This window comes from Danio rerio, chromosome 9 (assembly GCF_052040795.2).
Source record: "Danio rerio strain M-AB ecotype USA chromosome 9, GRCz13ab, whole genome shotgun sequence".
Classification (NCBI taxonomy): Eukaryota; Metazoa; Chordata; class Actinopteri; order Cypriniformes; family Danionidae; genus Danio; species Danio rerio.
In genome coordinates, this window is record NC_141029.1 from 30145001 (window position 1) to 30159043 (window position 14043).

The 14043-nt window shown below is 35.1% G+C and overlaps 1 protein-coding gene across 4 annotated transcripts in view; it reads right to left on the reverse strand.

Annotated features, from left to right (window-relative positions):
* The window catches only part of creb1b (cAMP responsive element binding protein 1b), a 14877-nt gene extending 13944 nt beyond the window's left edge, over positions 1–933 (reverse strand). For 2 of the 4 annotated variants that reach the window (NM_001441411.2, NM_001017818.3), the window contains 1 exon segment: positions 819–933. The gene's annotated coding sequence lies outside the window, so the exon portion shown is untranslated. 4 annotated transcript variants of the gene reach the window in all.
* Between the last annotated feature and the right edge of the window lie 13110 nt (positions 934–14043).

The following is a 14043-nucleotide window of genomic DNA, read 5'->3' on the forward strand; positions in this document are numbered from 1 at the left end:
TCTGCCAGACAGATTATTCAAGGAAACGTGTAGCTGCTGTACATTCGTAAATCTTGACATCTAAAAACGAGCATGCATCTAAAATTAAACCTACTGATGTAAAAAAAAAAAAAAAAAAAACGCGGTTTAGTTATTTCAAAAACACTGTTGGCAAACCAGAAGAAATGCTTTAACATGCATCATCTAAATCGCATGTATTGAAATCGGCTGGTGCAACTTAATGTAAAACATGCAACAATTTAGCATTTCTTTATTAGCCATCTGAAATGTTCAGATATTAAAAAGTTTGCTATACTTTTATATAACCACATCTAACGTTATTTGCTTTAGGGTGCTCGTTTAGAAACGTGCATAATGAAACTTCAATAATAACTCAGCCCAGGAGGACTGCAATATAATCAGGGCGTGTCCAATAAATCGCACAATGAATCAACGATATTAGAGAAGATTAAATCATTGCTGAATGATATAACGTTAAGAGTATTACATCCTGAATTCACCTAGCAGCACACATTTTTGAAACCAGGGTGTGAAACAATTCAACAAGAAAGGGGAAAACCCACATATATGATCTGTACAGATGCATAAAGAAAACCAGGGGTGTTGTGCATCCATATTTCTTTGCATTTTAAACGATCAACCATGCATCAAGATTTCCCACCCTGGGTTTGAGTTGGTCTCCCGTTTTGCCTCCCCTCCCTCTCCATGCAACAACTACAGCCGCCATGATCTCTTTGTTTCCAACGGGCCGAACCCAAACCAGACTCTTATGCCATTCTGGACGAGCCCTTTCCCTCCGGACACTTGTCTCCTCTTACCGATACAGACTCCTTCCGTCACTCTCGAGCCCTCGGAGCTCCACTTTTATTCAGGCCGACACGTAAGAGACCGCGTCAGGCTACACCTCCGTCGCGTCACCGAGAACAACAACACAGAGAACGAGACGAAAATCCGATCATCAACCCCACTGCACTGGGCGAAAGCGACCGAGAGTGGGCCGGAAATAGCCGAGTGGTGACGGATATAAACGAAGTGACTCCGAAGCCGAACGAAATGGCGCGAACGCGATTTCCTGGTGCTAGTTTGCCAACGAGCATCTCTCTTGCTTTCTCTTTCTTGATGAAACCGTTTATTTTATTACGCCCTGTAGAAGATGGACATTAACATAACGAAACTAACATTTTGGTTTATTAAAAAAAAATTCGTCCTTGTTGTCTACCTCATCTGTTAAATATAGGCCTACTTTATATTAACCGTGGGTGAGGATAAAAGACGTAGTACAAATATTTATGTAGTGGCATTTCCCCCTTGTTCCTTACTAGTGTTTTATTAGTAAATAATTTGGCAAATATGTATTTTACAAGCTAAACATACAAAATCAAGGCAGGGCACTTGACAATCAGGAATTCGCTCTCATCAAAATTGGATGATCAGGTCAGTGACAGGATTCTGAGATTAATGTTAAGGACATGAAGCTGTCATAATAAATAAGAAAATGTTCGCAATTGTTGTTAAATTATGTTTGTGATCTGTTCAAGAAACAAAATATATATGAAGCTTTTAGATTTTTTTTTCTTTCGAACATTTTTTATTTGTTCCTCCTTATCAATCATATTTGCAACATGATTTGGCTTATCTTGGACAGCCTTCGATTGGGAAAATATGCATTGAGAGACTTTATAAGTTTAATGACAACAAAGATGGAATATACAATGTTTGTGTACACACACACACACACACACACCTTACTAGGCGTGGAAGAATAACCGTTTTCAAGGTATACCGAGGATTGGAAAAGTCGAGGTTTTAAATCCGCCAAAATGTTCTGTAATAACGCTCATAAGGTATGTGTCAATTTTTTTTTATTTACATTTTTTTGTTTGTTTTTAGGACAGCAGTATCTCCAGAAGAAAATATATCCAAAGATGCCATTTTAAATTGTAAAGAAATCTGTGTTTTTGAAACAAATGAATAAACACCCACACCCACACTTACGCACACACACTCATACTGCCCACACTCAGTCTCTATTTCATACTTAAACACACAATCACTCACAAAAAAAAAAAAAAAATGTTAAAATTGTGTTTAGCATGCATAAATATGGCAAGTATATACTTTTTAAGGCCATGAAAACTCCAGCCTTTTTCATGTGCTAGATTACGAAGTGACCTGTCTTAAAAAATACTAATAGGTGTGGCATGCATTGATTTTCTCGATAATGTTTATATAATGTTTTCTTGGTTAGAAAACATCTTAGGGATTTCCAAACAGTCTAATTTGTGGTTCTAATTAGTTAGACATTGAAAAAGAGAGCTGAAGTCCAAATCGAAAAAGTATCACAGATTACCTGAATTTATGTTTTAGTAAATTTTGTTTATATTTTGAAATGTAATTTCTACAGTATAGGTTTTTAACCAATAAAAAGCTACTTTTATTTAGTTAAATTATGGTAACCACAAATTAACCATGCTTTGCTACAATGTAGTTTAACCATGGTATTTAAATTTGTAACTCATGATACACCTATTTGCTTAATGAAGATGTATTGAAGTTCACTAGCTGCAACCCGTAAGCTATATGGTTATGTTATCCAGCAGTGAGTTTTAGTTGTTAACTGTGTATTGGCAATCCATCATATGCAAAACAAAACCATCGTGTTCATCAATTAATAATTAATTCAACATAAATTTTCAAGACAAAGACAAATCACCCTATTATTAGCACTAGTCGACGTTGGCTTTCCTATCTGAATTGAACATGCTAAATTTGCAAACATACCTCATTATAAATGGAGAGGAATACCATGATAGTCAGTTTTGGTAAATTGCAATTATTACCATGCTCTTACTAAATAAATCCATTATGTGAAGCATGCATTTAGAAATGGATCACAAAAAATTCCAGTCTTTTTTTCTGACACCGAATGGGGCATGAAATGCAGTGGCTCCTGGAGCCATAGTGCAGAACGAGTAAATATATTAAATATTTAAAATATGGGGACAAAAAAAAAGGTCTCCCAGCAGACTCCATATTAATGTTTTATTTAACACTCCCTTCTAGGCCTATAGATTTAGTGCCTTTACAGACATTAGCTCCGAGTTGTCTGGTAAGGCAATGTATTATTTTATTCTTGATTAAGTACATGAAAGTAAAACATAACCTTTAAAACTGCAAATTTTAAATTGATTTCAATAGAGAAATTAAGTAATCTTAGCTCATTGCAATGTATACAAATCAAGTTTTAATAGTGTTAACAATGTTTGAACGTGGCGTGGATTTAATTACTGGATTTTTAAATAAATGGAGGATTAGATGTTTTTAGTGGGAAAACAAACATGGGGCTATTCGGCTAAAAATAATCATCAGAAAAATAAATCCTGGTGCAAATATTGCTCTTTTATAAAGTTAATTTCCAACACTGCAGGTGCTCATTGTATACACAGTATATAGACAATATACAACACACTAAGCTCTGTTTACAATATATGCAATAAACCTGTAGTGTATACAATAGCTTTTGACACAAGACTAGTGGTCATTTTGACTTGTGAATCTCCTGAAGTTTTAGGCCTTATCTTACAAGTAGGAGAAATTAGAGACCGGACACTATATATTTAAAACAAACAATATTAAACCAGATACAATTTAAAGAACCTAATGTACGAATATTATCTGTACATGTATTTTTCTCAACACATGTACATTTTTGATATCCTGGACCACAAAACCAACCAATAAGGCTACTTTTTTATTTTTTATTTTTTTATTTTACTTAATCTGAAAGCTTCAGTATATTTTCCTATGTTTGTTTGGATGGACTTGTCTCAGATACAATTATTTGATAAACTGGAATCTGAGGGCTCAAAAAATGTTAATATTGATGTAGAACTTTTTAAATTTATCAATTTCCCTTTAGGATGAATAAAGTATCTATGCATCTAAATTGTCCAGATTAAGAATCAAACAAAGCAATTTACTAATTAAAAATTAAGTTTTGATATATTCAAACAATGAAATTGACGGAATATCTTCATTGAACATTATCTTTTCGCTTAACATCCAAATTACTTTTGACAGAACAAAAATCAATCATTTTGACCCATACGAATGGCTATTGACAAAAATACCCCTGGCTTGTGCTCCAGGGTCACACATGCAAAATGTTTCGATTTTGAGGTTACATAAAATCCTCAATTTTAAGTTAACACATGGGGGCAGCAGTAAACCTTTCTTGACACAAGATTTACAGTTTTCTCTTGAATTATCAAGATGCTGCAGCCACCATGAAGTCCTCCTGAAGGGGGCAGCATTTACACATTTTTCCCCGCATGCACTCAATAACCCCACTCTCTGAATGGCTACGGGTTTTGGGTGTGTGAGTTTATTCGTGTGGCAGCCCTTTTTATAACCCTCCAGATGCCCGTTTGGTGTGCTTTATCTGTTTAATAGCGCTTTACTGCAACAAGCCATAAAACCTGCTTTTTATTGTGACATGAAGCACATTGTTTGGGGAATTGACCGTCTCGTTAATGAACAACCATGAATTTGTGCTCGCTGGATGTCTTTAGGGAAAAAGTGACAAATTGCGCAATATGTGAAATTATCTTTACGAGACTGCGTGGGCTGACAGTAGACCTATAGAGTGATGATAATGGGAAACTCTTGTGATATACACCAAAATCAATAGAAGAATTTGCTCGGTTATCACAACGCCAGAACGTTAAAATTGCCCACGTTGTGCACGAGGCTCGGCCCTTGTGATATCAGAGCTGTTATTGAAAACATAAATCTAAAAGAAAGCATCTTTTATAAAGCTTTGCAGTGATTGTGTGAATTGTATGTAGCCGGGTTTTATTCTGTTTTTGTAGAACAGTTTCTGTGTAGGCTACATGAGGTTGACCTTGAGAAGGAACTACATTCAGAGTTGGCCATAGAGACTGTTTCCCCTCCTCCTCCTTTTTCTCCTCCTCCTCCTCCTCCTCCACCTTCTTCTCTCCTTTGAGCTCCTGCTGCGCATCATCCCTCGAGTGAACACACTCTCTCTCGCTCAGTCTCTTGTCTGAGTCTGGCACGGTTGTGTCTCCTCTCAGCGAAAGAGGACCCATTAGGATAAGCAGGACTTACAGCGCTTGAGTTTTTGGGGGAACTGCTCCATTGATGGTGCAGTGAGGGTGCTCAAGGTAAAAAAAAAAAGAGAGAAAAGAGCAAGAATGAAAAGAATACTGGATTTATTAAAGCCCTTTGGATACTGCAAACCCTGCACAATACCAAATAAAAATTCATCAAACGTTGTCAGAGGAAGCAGAAGAGGCCGATGGCTAGTTGTGCTTTTTGTGATGTGAGCTGAACAGGGCTTCAAACACTACTGCTCTTGAGTGTGATTCGGAGAGTCGTATTAATGAAAAGTTAACAAATTAAATTTGTGATCATCCGTGGTTGGATCTTTTAGAATATTCCCTTCAGTGTAGCTATTCAAAAGGAATCGGCAACGATGCTAATGTGTTTAGCCCTTAATGGCCTATCGTTGGAATTGCAGATTGTGTTTTATTTGCTGATTTATATTCAACTAATTATGCAACCCAAATTATCGAGGAAACAAGACGGAGCTCTCCCAGTCGAGCAGAAACCCATACTGTATTTTGATTTCACACAGATTTGTGGAACAAAATGATAGTTAAGGAGCAACATTTTCCATTCAGGCACGTAATAGACACTCGTAATGATTCTTTATTGACGTCTATAAAGAACATTGGTGGAACCTCCCCACAGCACAGGTTCATTATTCATTAGTGAAAAATGGTTTTTGTCTACTATTAACAATAAATTCAAAATCTGTTTACAGTTTTTTAGCAAGTGGTTCATTTAGATATGAAAAAACTTTTGTGCATGCGACCGTAATACCCTTATGATCAGCAGCTTCTCATAAATGAATGCATGTTAAACATGTCAGTTTTTATTGTTGCTATTTTCTTACTTATTTAATTTACCCTTTTAAAAAACAATGCAATTTAAGGTTACACTTAATGAATACATGAAGGCATGCACACACACGCATTCTCAATACTTTTGAGAAATTTAAAAGAACATAATCTAAGAATTATCCTGCAGTATTAAGCCCATTGGACAGGACTGAATAAATTTCATTTGTTCATAACTGTTCCAATACAGTTTTATCATTTATTAAACCTATTTAAAAACACCAAAACAGCATAAATATTACTCCTGTAAAATTCTCAGCCAAAATAACTTCACTTCACTTGCATAAAGATTTACTTTCAGGTTAGGGTGGGGATCAATATTTCATGCTGCAATGGTTCGTCAATAGGTATGCATATTTATGTTTCTCAACATGATTCAGTCCCAAAAGTGTGAGAGACATGCGGAAAAGGCTAAATATGTTTTCAAAAGCTTTTGACACTAATGTAGCTTCATAAATTATTTTAGCAAAATAATTATTTTGACGCATAGTGAGTTTTGAGGAATTTGTATGCCTTTCGGTTCAAATGGTTTTACAATAATACACGTTTATAGGTGTTGCTACAAGAAGCTTTACCAAATAGGTTCTGGATAATTTTTTTTTACTGCTATAGAATACAAAGTCTATAAATGTCACTAACAAAATCTAAAGTAATATTCCAGTGACATTTTTTTTGCCACATTTTGTGGTATTTATGCTCCAATCTCATGTTAATTTCTGGCTGTGCTTTGAATGCACTATTGAGCTGAAGGAATCAGGCTTTCCATGTGCACATAACAAAATCTCTTTATGATAATAAAGTGTGAATGGTTTTCATATTGTAAGATTCTTCATCTATATCATTATAAACAAGAAAACATTGGGTCGGGGTCAATAAGGATGGTATTTTTAGTTTCATTCAGTGACTGTGATCCCTGGTTCTCACTCATGTCTTTTTCTCTCTGTGTTGTTTGTGTCGGCAGTGTTGATATTGGTAGACTTAGAGAAAGTAAGAGCCACAGTTTTTATTGATGCGTGGGCTCAAAGGCTGCCTCAGTGTAGCTGTCAGTGAAGTTGCAGTCGCTTTTTTATATTGTGCTGTTCCTTATAATAGGCACTAGAACTGCAATGGTGACAACAGTAAACAGAGTAGATAGAGATTTTGTATACCCGGAGGAAATCTCATTGGCCTTTTCTGTTCTTTAAAACACAAACTTGGTAGTGCAAGCAAAGTTGCCGCTGACAGAAACCTCAACATGAATATGTAATATGTAAATCCATCTCAAGCTGACAGACAAAATATGTATAACAAAATGCACTGTATAAAGGAACGGATAGCTTATGCAAAATGGTTTTGCATTTATTTTCAAAGACTGTTGGGTTCCAAACAAACACAAATGTATTTTTTCCTAATTGGGTGAGCCTTAAAAAGCTTTTCTTGGGATCTTTGACATCTTAGGATGATGTTTTCTTGTGTTGTCTGACCTCTTCTGATGTTAATATCTCTGGTAAGGTGTTGTGTGAGTGTGTGCGTGTTTGAGTAATCACTGTCTGTGCTCAGGAGCGAAGGAGGACAGTGCAGTCGTAAACAACGAAGCATGAGCACCGAGGTCTGCGTTTCTATTTTTACTGCTGCGCAGGAGGAAGCAGCATGGAAATGCAATCGCTGCATAATGCATGGCCCCTGTGGAGCGGCACTGGGGTGTTACACAACCAGGTGCTCTCTCTGGACCTGAGCGTCATGCTGCTTTGGCCGAACCCTTGCTTTAGACCCACTTTGCATCTGATGGAATTTGTAAAGTATCGCTGGATATTAATTTAAAGTTGGCGCACATCTTAATTGATGTTTAAGTAAATTAAAGGCCCCAAAATACTTAAAGTGAAATTTGAATCATGTCATTTTGAACTAAATCAAGCCAAAATTAATCTTGCTTTACAGATTGACAAGCAAATAATCTGAAAAGTTTGATTTTGCTGGGAAATGCCTTCAAACTACTGGTCTGTGATGACGCGATGTTGGTTTAGTCTAGTTTGCATCTTCAGTCGTGATAATCTGTTCCACAATCTTCTCATTTCCTCTGTTCAGTCCGTCAAGGCAGTCCAGGTAAATGTGGGTGTGCACTGTACTAATTCAGATGGTTGCAAGATCCACACACATGTCATGAATGAGTTTATTTGAAAATAGTTTGGACGAGATTATATATTTAACATGATTTTATGACCCTGCTAATTCTGAAGCAATCGCATTGCTTTCAGAGCCTCTCTCTCATAACAGCTATTCATACGAGTAGTAAGTGTAAACAAAGCGTACTCTGTTTGTGAATTCTATCCTTGTCTTGGATCATCTCACAAGCCGCATCATAGACACATCCTTCTAATTGGTCAACTTCAGATAGAACAACAGGTCGGCTCGTTCAACCATGCGCACCTCACGTGTTCAAGCCATGTACCCAATTTTTAGGTTTGTAAAACCACATGAGTATCAAAGAATTTCATGTGAATTTCGGATAGGGGGAAAAAATGTGCACAATTTTGAACAACAGCAAAAAATGTACAGTGTTCACTTTCCTCAAGGTCCTAAGTAAAGGTTTTGTCAAAAAGACCCCACTGCATTTAAAGAAATGCAATATTGAATGAGTATTTTTGATTAGTTTTACTTCTGATTAATTTGTCTTGGGGGGGAAAGGACTAGGAATGTCAGAAAACTTGCTCTACAGTGTTTGAATATACATACAAAAATAAAAATAAAAGTAATATAACAACACCATTTTGCAACATCAAGCAGCTGTTTTTGAAGCAAAAAAATAAATCAATGGAAGCAATCAATAATGAGAGTCTTGAGCCGATCAGGATCCAATGACTGCACCTGCTGTTCCATGAACAGAAAAAGATCAATAGGGAGGACTGGCACTGTGATGCTGACTCAGTATTTTTCTTGTTTAACATTGTAAATAAGTAAGTTACCTGCAAACTACCACATCAATCGGATGCTTTCCTTATTGATATTTTTTGACCACTATAATTTTAGATAAAAAATATGCTGCACAAATTTTCATCTAAACTTCTTTCTAAGCAGTGTGGACAGCATTGGATGTTTCCTAACAGTGTAGCACTGTCAAGTATTTGAAACCTCTTTTTACAATTACCAGAAGAATAAAGTAGCTTTGCTTGTAGTATACCTCAGGGCCTTGCATCATCTTACGGAAAACAGCATGCTTTTCGAGGGCAATAAGAGTTTGTAAAAGTCTTCACTGTAGGCTCACTGCATTTGTTGTCAGCTCTGACTGAAGCAGACATAGACACATGCTCCATTAATATTCACAGGGCAAATGCACCAGTAATGCTCTCTTCATTCTGTCTTTTCCAAAGCTGTTCAAATCATGACAGTCATTCTCTGTCTGTGGGAAATTAACACAAGCAAGAAACAAGTCGCTGAATGAGCCACAGCAGAGACCGAGATTGGCCTGATGCAAAAATTGAATATATAGGATTAGGCCCTAGTCCACATTCACAAAAATATAAAATGGTGCAATTACGGATTTGTAACCCATTGCTATCCTTTTATATAAATTAATCCTACTAAACAAAACATTCACCTAATTTTTCATTTGTCTACTATTTTGTACAAAAGTAGGCCTATAGAGTTTACTGTATGCTTAAAACTGGAGAATCTGAGCATTTCCAGCAAAGTCTCAGAATACACAATTTATAATTTCCTAAAAGGCCTATAAAAAGAATGATGAAGAGCGATTAGACTGACAGACGATAATGCTAAAAGTTTTTTTGAAAAAAGTAAATATTGCACTGTTAACAAGAATCTAAACTAACTTGCATCAGTTCCCAGGTAACTTACTGTAATTTTATTGACATTTACTGCACTATTTGTCTTGCTGTACAGTATATGCTTTACACAATTGTATATCTTTACTATAAAATATAGTAATTTTCACAATGCATCTTTAAAATACAATAAAATACTGAATAACTGTACTACAGTAAAACTGTAGATTACATTTATACATTTTAAATAACTGTAGATTGAAACTTACAGTTAAGTCCGCCAGTAATGTATTGTAAATCAGTTTCAGAAAAAAATACTGTATTTACATTTACAGGCACCATTTACCTTGTGTGTGTATGTATGTATGTATGCATGTCTATATATATATATATATATATATATATATATATATATATATATATATATATATATATATATATATATATATATATATATATATATATAATCTTTACTGTAAATGATACAGTCATTTTCACAATGCAACTTTAAAATACAGTAACATACTGCATAACTATCCTACAGTAAAATACACTTCACATTACAGTTAAACACTGTAATTTACAAAAATAGTTAAGTGTGGATATAAAAATGTATGATACAATAAAAAAAACACCTAATATTAATCAAGCAATGTTGATAATTAAGGATTGCAATATTTGTCAATGAATAATTGCACTTTCTTGATTATAAGTTACGAAAAAAAAAAATAGGCTATTCAAAGCCATTACTGGAGGTTGGCATTTACAGTTGAAGTGAGAATTATTAGACCCCCTTTGAATTTTTCTTTTAAAAATATTTCCTAAATTATGACAGAGCAGGGCAATTTTCACAGTATGTCTGATAACATTTTTTTCTACTGAAGAACGTCTTATTTGTTTGATTTTAGAATAAAAGCAGTTAAAATTTTTTTACAAATTATTTTAAGGTCATAATTATTAGCCCCTTTAAGCTCTATTTTTTTTCAGTTTTTTTCTAGAGTAGCCCTAACCTGCCTAGTTAACCTAATTAGTTAGGCCTTTAAATGTCACTTTAAACTAAATAGTATCTTGAAAAATATTTAAAATATTATGTATTGTTATCATGGCAAAGATAAAATATATCAGTTATTTGAAACTAGTTATTAAAACTATTACTTTTAGAAATGTTTGAATTTTTTTTCTTCCGTTAAACAGAAATTTTGGGGAAAATAAACAGGGGGCTAATAATTCTGACTTCAGCTGTATATAAGCGTTTACACATAGCGGAATTTGACTAACCTAAAATGAATTAATTTGGCAGCCATTGAATAAAATTATGAAACGGAAATGGCAATCGTTTTCTTTATTTGTTGTAAGGAAAGTCCTTAGGGTGAGTCATGGGGTTTATTTTTGTTTTATAATTAATTTGTATAAATTTATTAGCAGAACAAAATAACCAGTGTTAACTGATATAGTGTAGGTTTCACAAATCTTTTCCCACAGCTCACGGTATGGTATTATTTTTGTTTATCAAGTTCATAAGCCGACAAGTGTTAAAATGGAGTAAGTGACTGTCGACAAGAAGTGTTTGAGAGCTGTTTTTCATCTGTACAGCATCATTATAACAAGCATCTGTTAAATAATTAATTTATGGGAAAAAAATAATTGAGCTGATAAGGTGTAAAAATTAAAAACCTCTGGGCTTTTCCTTATGGCATAAACCCCATTTTCTCTGTGTGTTTATATCACAAAAATTGAAATAAGATTTGATTTGGCTTTCCTGTCAGCATGTTTGTGTGAAATGGCATGATTGCCTAAAATATTGCATTACTAACAAGGTAAATGAAATGCATTTTAAAGCAGCCTGCTTCATGTGGTGTATCCTGTTAGAGCGCAATTTCTAAGATTTTGTACTGACCTTTATGGAAAGGAGGAAGAAATTGTTTGTTTATCTTTTTAATTGCGTAAAATGTTTTTGGATTTATTTCTGACCAGTAAATCTTTAGGGATGCAATTTTATCTTACTAAAGATGCTCTTTTATAAAGATAAATAGAAGTGCCCTTTATTGCAAGTCTGTATTTGATTTATAGGTAAATGGCATATTTATGAGTAGATTGTCAAGGAAAAATCTATTTTATGTTGGAGAAGATTTGCTCTTGCTTCAAGATTTGGTCAGTTACCCATATGCCCAGCTATACATTGTGATTATTGAATGAAAACAACAGCATGAGTTGCATAGTTATTGTGCTAATTAATAGATTGTTCTGCCTATTTGTGCAAATTTAAGCTGCTAAATTCAGACAGAGAGGGACTTGGTATGCACAAAAGTTTGCAATATTTTAGACAAACTGATACATACACCTTTTTGATTCTCTTTTCTTCTTCTTCTCTCACTCCTGCTTGATTTATAACATTTGTCTTTAGTACTGTAAAAAAAAAAAGTTTTTGAGGTCTGAGTGATTAATACAGCCCAAAACATGACAATAATTATTTTCAGCAGCAATTATCAGCAAAATATGTGAGTTTTGTTCAGTTCAGTGGTGTTATTTACGTTCTGTGCCACCAATTGGTGACATTTCATAAACTCTTTTCAAGATAGAAAATAATGATTTTGCTTTTTTTCTAACAATGGTTTATAATTACAGCAATACATTTAAGTGAAGAAGAATAAAGCTCGACACACTTATACAGCAGCCCTCTGCTTCACACCCGGCTGTCAGTAACACAGAAGGGCCTATATTCTGTGAAAACAACTATCCTTAATGTTCTTTCTCACTTATTACACAGCTACTTGCCACAAAACATAAAAATGAGGCACAAAACATTGTTGTCAGCTGTAATAGTTGGTTAATTCTTTAATCAAATGCAAAATTGACTGAAAAGAAAACAACCGAATGGAATTCACACTGTCCTGCATTATTCAGGGCAGCTCAGTGGTTACCACTGTCACTTTATAGCAAGAAGGTCACTAGTTTGCATTCCGGCTGGTATGGCAGGAGTTTGCGTGTTCTTCCAATGTTCACGTGGGTTTTCTCTGGGTCTTCAGATTTCCCCCACATTCCCTAAACGTGGTGTCGGTGAATTGAATAAACTAAATTATCCGTAGTGTTTGAGTGTGTTTGTGAATGAGTGTGTATGTTTCCCAATACTGGGTTGCGGCTGGAAGGGCATCCACTGTGTTAAACAGTTTTAGAATGGTTGGCATCTCATTCCCCTGTGGTGACCTCTGAAATGGACACAGCCTATGGAAAATGAATGAATGAATGTGCATTATTCAGTCACAAGATGGTGCCAAGTCGAAAGCAAAGCTGTCAGACACTACAAAACTTGTACTAAACTAATTTTTATTCATTTAAAAAAAGACCACAAATTATCAAAAACGGAGGATGAACGTGGATGTAAGCATATGTATGTGTTTAGTGAGATTCGAAGTTTCAAGTGTTATTCAGCGGTTGTTATCTTGAAATAACATAACTTGTAATGTTGTGACTGACAAATCAGAAATGAGTATTCTAGTCAACCGTGATATAACATAGGATTATAATTACCAGTTTGCAATGCATAGCAGGATATTGTTAAGCACCAGGAGTGCTCACCTGCTTTAAGCCAAGCAGGCTTGAGTCTGATCAGTACTTAAATGTGAAAAGCTCCTGAGAAAATTGAGCTGCTGTTGGAAGAGGTGCATGTGAGGCCAACAGGGGGTGCTCTCCCTGTTGTCTGTGTTGGTCCTATGCTCCAGTGTAGAGAAAGGGTCACTAAAAACTGTCAAAAAGCACAATCCTTTGGATAAAAGGTTAAACTGAGGTCCTGACTTTCTGTGGTCTTAAAAAAATCCTAGGATGTCCTTCGAAAAGACTAGGGGTATGACCCATTCAGCCCAAATTAGCAGATGCTGCCAGAAGTCTTACACATTCCAGATACAAACTGCTGTGTCTGCTCTTATATATTAACAGTAAGGTGGACAATGGCTTTTTTAAACAAGAATAGTTCTTGAAATCAGACCTTTATATGCGATTCAGAAAGAGTCAGAAATAATACTAATAATGTGTTTAGCATTCCATTTAACAGCAGCCAAAACATGGCTTTCACATTTCCCCTTAGGAATGTATAACTTTAATAGTTTATCCCAATGTTTCTATTCATGCAGAAGCAGAACCTGCTGGTTTTGTTTCAATACCTGCTGTAGTTTTTATTTTTTCAACTGGTTCTTTGCAAAGGGTCCACATGGCTGCTGTTTAGTTACTTTGCTGAGGAAAGGAAATGTTTGTTTGTGATTTTTAACCGATTTGTTAATATGCCAGTTAAAAAACATGGATTTTTATCT